The following is a 7,162-nucleotide window of genomic DNA, read 5'->3' on the forward strand; positions in this document are numbered from 1 at the left end:
ACATACTGATGAAAACATTAAAAGTGCTTAAGATGACAATGAAAAGTAGCAAAATCTAGTTAAATTTATGAGAACTAACCAGCTGCAACCAGCTGTTCTAATACAGTGATTCCTGATTTCTTTCTGCAGTAAATGCCCCCATTACGTAATCCCAAAAGAAACTTCAACATAAATGAAAGTGGTTTCTCACTATCACCAAAACAGGAAAGAGTCACAGCAGAGAGAGGCAAGAAAATGGTATTTGAGGAGTCATCCATGTGTGGTATGTGCTGAGGGAGGAGTTCCATCCTGCATGAATGTGCATCTTAGGAAAAGGATAAGTCCAAATATTGCTTAACAATTCCCAGAAAATTACGAGTATAATGTAGGCAAAACTGAGAAGGGCTACATTACTTATGAAACAGTTTGAGTATGTATGTAATGGATTAAATGACTGGCTTTTGGCATATGAGGTTACAAAGCCCTTAGTTCTATGGACAGACTGGCATGAAAGCAAACTAACTTATTTGATGCATATATTGCTCGGGTCACTAGGGACGACAGAACAAAATAAGAAGTGTCATTCCTTAAAGAATACCCACATTGCCGTAATGAATTAGCTGTCTTGGAACTGCCACATACTGAGTGCAGGAATTGTGTTTTTCAATTTGCATTTCTGCCTAATATAAAATCAGTAGTTAATTCCCACTTCAAATGACATAATAGTGCATAGATATCAAGAAAAGATTTATAATGGTACAGATCAGTGGTTACCCAAATAATTTTTTTGGCTAGTGACATCAAAAAACAACTTTATTTTGTCTAAGCTTAGTGTTCTACCATAAAATATGGGTTTATGTTATTCCAAAATGCATAGTTATATTTTGTCAGAATGACTGTTTGTTTTGCCCTCCCCCCCCAAAAAAAAAGTGTGTTCATCTTGCAAAAACCTAGTGGTTTACCAGCGGGTGTATCCCTCACTTGGCCATTGATCAAATTTTGATTATTCTTGCTTTCTTTCCTACTAGCAATCAACATTCAGATTGAGAGTCATTCTAAGCATTCCATTCATCAATTTCTAAAAAAATTGTATCTTACAGGAAAAATATACAGCAAACCTTAATTTTTACTTTTCTGCAACCTTGTTCTGAATATCATAAAAAACAAGATGACAACAAAGACCTTCACTATACCCTAAATAAACCAATAAAGGGATGAATAATATCTTATAACTTAATTATTTTTGGAGTAATTAATAAAAGCCTGCCTTCTGGACAGAAGGGGCATACATATTGGACCAACTCTACAGGTCATTTCCTCAATTAGTTGTTAATATATTCAAAATTTTCATGTGCTACATTTCTTAATATATTGGCCGTATATGAAAGCTGGCAAACAATTTGTTTGTCAGATGTGCTCTCAAGAAGAAACTTACCCTCAATTCTCTGTGCACCTATTGTTTATCTTACCCAAGTTGAGGTAAACTGGGTTCCCTGTCAGGCAAAATTTCATGAGAGATTCCAGCCCTTGAGAACATCACCAAAAATGCTTTGGCTACAGAAATGGAATCAATTTCTCATAAAGCTTGTAGTAGATAGGTAGCATCTACTACTTGAACTGGTCATAGTAATATCTTCATGGAATGACGGAGTGGGTTTGCATTACCACTGTGATGGCTGGGTGCTTTAGGTGAAGTGGCATTTTATAGGGGAGCAAGGGAGGTCCCCCAGTTGGCAAAGAATGTGGGTGTCTTTGTGTTTTTGCTGCTTGGCTGTGATGCTCTGGAGTTGTGACCACTTGATGAGCTCAGTTCCTGATCCCAAAGCTTAAACCAATGCCGCTAGGAATTTTTTTGTGTGTGTGTGTGTGTGTGTGTGTGTGTGTGTGTGTGTGTGTGTGTGTGTGTGTGTGTGTGTGTGTGTGTGTGTGTGTGTGTGTGTGTGTGTGTATGTGTGTGTGTGTGTGTGTGTGTGTGTGTGTGTGTGTGTGTGTGTGTGTGTGTGTGTGTGTGTGTGTGTGTGTGTGTGTGTGTGTAAAATGTCTCTACACATAGATGGCTCTGCTAGTGCTTAGCCACAAAGGAGTCAATTAGTAAACTGTATGACCTTACCTGATTTCCCCTTTCCTTGAATTGGCGGGAAAACGTTTTTTTTTACTAATGCTATCAATATTAATGGTGTTATTTTTATTATAGATGTTATAATTATTATAATGTTACATGATATTAGTGACAGCAAAACAAGACAATGTAAAATATTTTTAAAAATCAAGGAAAAGGGTAAACAGGTGCAACACTTGTAATTGGCTCATTGGTGACTATAATACAAGTGTAGCCATCTATGTATAAAACCAATTAATAAAGTAAACTCACAGTGGGTTAAGTAGCTGTTTCACCAAACTGGGAAAGAGGGGAACCTGTGGTCCAATCAGACTGCTGTGAGGTTTCCAGTGTCAACTAGTCAGGTCTCGGCAGTGAATCCTGAGAAGTCCCTGTTGGTAGGAGGCACTGTTGGACCTGGCATGACCCAACCTGGAAAGTGTGGGAGCTGAGATGTGCAGGTTGTGTGCGGTGGCTGCTACAAGCTAAAGCTTATGAGAAAGCAGTAGCAAAGCCTATTGGTTACACTATTAATCCAGATTTTAATAAATATTATAAAATTATGTAAGTTACTAAACCAGTTATAATAAAGGCATTTCAAATAGCACCTAGCTTTGGGAATATAATTTACTCTGCCTTAGTAATCCTGTATCTTTTCCCTTTCCAGCATAAGCAATGACTACATCTGGAAGCAGGATTCCCAATACAATAACACAATTACAGTCTGTATGGTGCAGTGGTAGCATCTTCAACTAGAAATCTTGCTGACCTAAGTTGAAGTCCCAGACTGTCAGTGGATGTCAACCCCAGCCATTCCTTGCACAGAAGTTAATATAAACACACAATAAACAGCAGCCATAATTTGACTGTGGTCACACAAGCCTGTCACCAAACCCTAGGTTATTATTATTATTAGAATCTCATAGAATTGTGAATACACAAGAACCATTGACAGTTCCTGCTGCCATTATTTTAGACTTTCTGTATTCAGATCCTCATAGTAAAACCCGATCAGATTAATTTCAATTAAATCTAAGTATTGTTTCAAGGCAAACAGATTTGATACATACCATTTCTTCCATAACTGTGATACTTGATTTTCGAAAAATCCCTTTTTAAAGCTACCTGTTCACAAGCCATGGATTTAGTAGCTACAGTTCTCTTACCTCTGTCAGGTCCAGGATGTGCTGAGGCCCAGTTATCAGCCAGACATACAGCTTTGGACAAGGAAGTCATGATAGTTCACACAACCAGAAGACCTGGGGAAAGTAATGCCATCAGTTGATCTTGAAGCATGAAGTCTAGTCATGAACCATAACTCCTATTGTAACAAGCATCAATGCAATAATCAATATACCATCCTGAAGTTGTAGTTAGATTTGTGCCCAATATCTGAAACTGTTGCAAAGACCAGGGACACAGAATCAATGCAACTACACTGCTATGATGCTATCTGGTCACACTAGCCACCCTGACATGAGCAAAGGGGGCTTACTGCATGATCGAGTGGCAGGAACAAAAATGCCTCAAGATACATTAAAATTAACAATACTGGCATACAGTATACTGAAATAACACCACTGGTATTTGATTTATTCTGCTTATGTAAAATGTACAGGCACTCAGATGTTATACAGAGTGTCTGAAACATCCAAGTGCTGCAGCAAAGGCCAAAATTATCTATTCTAACAAGATAATGGTTGTATACTTCCTTCCTGAGATTTACAGACCTCTGACAACTGTAAACTCCTCCAGACTGATCTACACTCCCTTAAGCAATGGGTTACCACATGGCAGATGGACTTTAGGGCCAAGAAATTCAAAGCTTTAAATTTCACCTTCTTACAAACACCTATGATATTCTCTTACTCAATCCACTCACAGCAGCTATCCAACACACCAACACACAAATAGCTAGGCATAATGCTACACACCAACTTGCTCAACACACATACTGACAAAATTGACAGAACACTGGGTTGCCTGTGGAGGAATCTACATAGCTATACAAAAGACATAAAACACACTTGTCCATCCAACACTGGATTATTGCGCAGCATAGTGGGACCCACACACATGAACAAATATTAATACACTAGAACAGTGCAACCAGGTTCATTGCAAACAACTACACTAAAATGCCTGACATCAAAATTTATGGTAATTCTTTCCAAAAATGTATTTTGCATTCACGTGTTTATTTGACGATAATCGACGACGTTTATAGGTATACTATAGTTAGAGAAAAGGGTGCATCTGTTTGCTGGCCTCCGGATACTGCAGCTGGAAGGCCGCTTTGGCCAGGCAGCCCTCAAAAGGATATGACCTCCTCCCGTACTGTGGCACCTTTTCCTTTGGGGTCCTCCAGTTTCACTCAACTGTATTTGTGTGGGCACCGGTGTCTGGGTCAACAAAGTTATATTGATGATTTACCTTTAAAAGTTTATAACCTTTGTGTTGTAGGCAATCATAAGCCTTCCACCAATCACTAATAATTATAGATTGTTGATGTACTTCTTCTTTTATTTTTTACAGTAGTGTTTGTGAGTCACGTTTATCTACCTGCACTGCAAAATATTCTTTATTCCAAATACCCACTGACCATCTATTATCCTCCCTTTGTTGTATTTTCTTTTTCCAAATTTTGATTCGTCTATTTCGACTGTTTTCCCGGGTCCACCAATTTTGTCCTTTCCACTTGACACCAAAATATTAATGCATCTCTGCAAAAGGAGGACCAGTCGCAGATAGTTTTGTCACTAATACCTATTATTTTGTCTTTTACATACTGATAGGTAAAACATTCATGTGGATATATATTTACAAATAATAAAGTCGTTTCTATATCTAAGTGGCTATTGTGTAGCCACATGTTTTTATAAACCGATTGTTATAAATTACATCTTTTCGGCTTCTTTTTGTTCACTGTAACTAGTTTCTGACACTTAAAAATCCTCAAGTTACGGTAAAGCCGGCACGGTTCACTACACATTTTGCACTGCAGCGTATCATTCAGTACACCGTGACACACCAGATAATCAAAACAGAAATTGGGATTTTCTATGACTTTGTTTGAGTAATTGATAATCCCAGCATCACAATCTACACACAATTTTTGGGGACAGCTTTATTCATCTTTCCCCGAGGCCATGTTTCACAGAAGTGTCAAATAGATCGTCAATTCGTACGCCACGCCCCCTTGCAAATACGACGTGTCCCGAAATTAAATCATGTCATGCAGTTACATAAAATGTTAAACATTGCAATAGAAAACAGAAAATGATATGGATAAAATGTTTAAAATAAAAATGTTTAACGTACACATGTTTGACATATGAATAGTGTATCATTGATGAATATATACAGACAATATACTAATGTTTCCACACGCACATATGAATGCACGCGCTGTTGTTGTTGATATTTGTGGAGTTAGAAAAAAAAGAAGATCGTGTTTTCTACCTTCGATATTTCCGTTACCAGAGGTGACCGCTCTATTTTCTTACATTTATATAATCGTATTGTTTTGCTCTTCATGCTATTATTAACCATTTTTTGCTACTCTGAAATACATATTTATATATTTTCCAAATATGTATCAAACAACAATCAAATATAGACACCCTCACAATATCCTAATAAAAGCACATATTAACAACTACGTCTAAGATCCCAAATATGCAAATTGAAATAAATACTCTTGATTATTTACATCACACAAGTGCAACAAACACATGCAACGCTCGTACCAGAAACAGGAGACACGCCACATTCGTGCAGATTCCCCCCTTGGACACTGGAACAGACTCCCTCAGCCCATTCCCCTGCAGAGAACACGCCTTCCACCAACTCTCCTGGCATGAACGCCCAAACTCTTGCTTAGGCACTCCCCCATCCCTCAGGAGCGGGGTTCGGCCTCCCACCGTGGGTGCCCATGGGTGCCCACGGCGCCACCCTGCAATGGGGGGATTTGGTCGGGCTCCCACAGGGCTCCCACAGGGCTCCCACAGGGCTCCCACAGGGCTCCCACTGGGCTCCCACTGGGCTCCCACTGGGCTCCCACAGGGCTCCCACTGGGCTCCCACAGGGCTCCCACTGGGCTCCCACAGGGCTCCCACAGGGCTCCCACAGGGCTCCCTCCCCGCACAGGAGAGCAACTTCTGAGGACAATAAGACAGCAACTACTGCACTGCCGAAGCCTGCCTCCTGCCTCTCACCTTTCCGTCGCGGGATCTGGCCTCTCAGGTGGAGCTCATGGGTCGACATTCTGATCATTTCAATATTTCTTTCCCGAATTTCCCGAAAGGCAAGTGGCTGAGAGCTGGCTCCTTCCAGGGTTTGTCGGCGATCGTGTAAGCGAATCCGCGTGCTCTTAGGGGCGCCGTTCTAGTTAATCTGTGGTTATTGTCAATTGCTTTCTCTTTTCGGTTTAATCCAAAACATATGTTTTCAGTTATATGGCATTCTTTCATTCTCTTTTTATTGATGTTGGAATTAAATCCCAAGTCACGGATTTGTCCAGATTCATTCGGTTATTAGTAGCTCTTCAGCGTTTCTCTCGATGTCTATGTCGATCCCTTTTCTCCTACTCTTTCTCTTTACATTAATCTGTCTTTCCTTTGCTTTCACAATTTAATGATTATACATTTGGTGCGAGTATATACATACATATATATGTGTGTGTGTGTATATATATATATATATATATATATATATATATATATGTATATCTATATGTATATATATGTATGTATATATATATATATATATATATATATATATATATATATATATATGTATATATATATGAATATATATATATAGAGAGAGAGATATACATATATATATATATATGTGTATATATACACACACACACACATACACACACACACACACACACACACATATATATATATATATATATATATATATATACCATATATATATATATATATATATATATATATATATATATCCACACACATCTCTCTTTCTCTATCTCTCTCGCATACACACAGACATATACACACGCACACACACACACATGTGTGTGTGTGTGTGTGTGTGTGTGTGTGTGTGTGTGCA

General features: G+C 38.7%; 1 protein-coding gene across 2 annotated transcripts in view; it reads right to left on the minus strand.

Moving 5' to 3' along the window:
- LOC125033704 (zinc finger protein 32-like) overlaps positions 1-6,487 on the minus strand; it is a 13,964-nt gene extending 7,477 nt beyond the window's left edge. Inside the window, exons 1-3 of one of the 2 annotated variants that reach the window (XM_047625427.1) lie at positions 6,295-6,487; positions 3,244-3,336; positions 2,351-2,509 (exon numbers count right to left, since the gene is read on the minus strand). The gene's annotated coding sequence lies outside the window, so the exon portion shown is untranslated. Of the gene's footprint in view, positions 1-2,350; positions 2,510-3,243; positions 3,337-5,826; positions 6,068-6,294 lie in introns of those variants that run through there. The other variant, XM_047625428.1, reaches the window with a different exon arrangement.
- Between the last annotated feature and the right edge of the window lie 675 nt (positions 6,488-7,162).

The sequence above is a fragment of the Penaeus chinensis genome, chromosome 16, assembly GCF_019202785.1.
Source record: "Penaeus chinensis breed Huanghai No. 1 chromosome 16, ASM1920278v2, whole genome shotgun sequence".
Classification (NCBI taxonomy): Eukaryota; Metazoa; Arthropoda; class Malacostraca; order Decapoda; family Penaeidae; genus Penaeus; species Penaeus chinensis.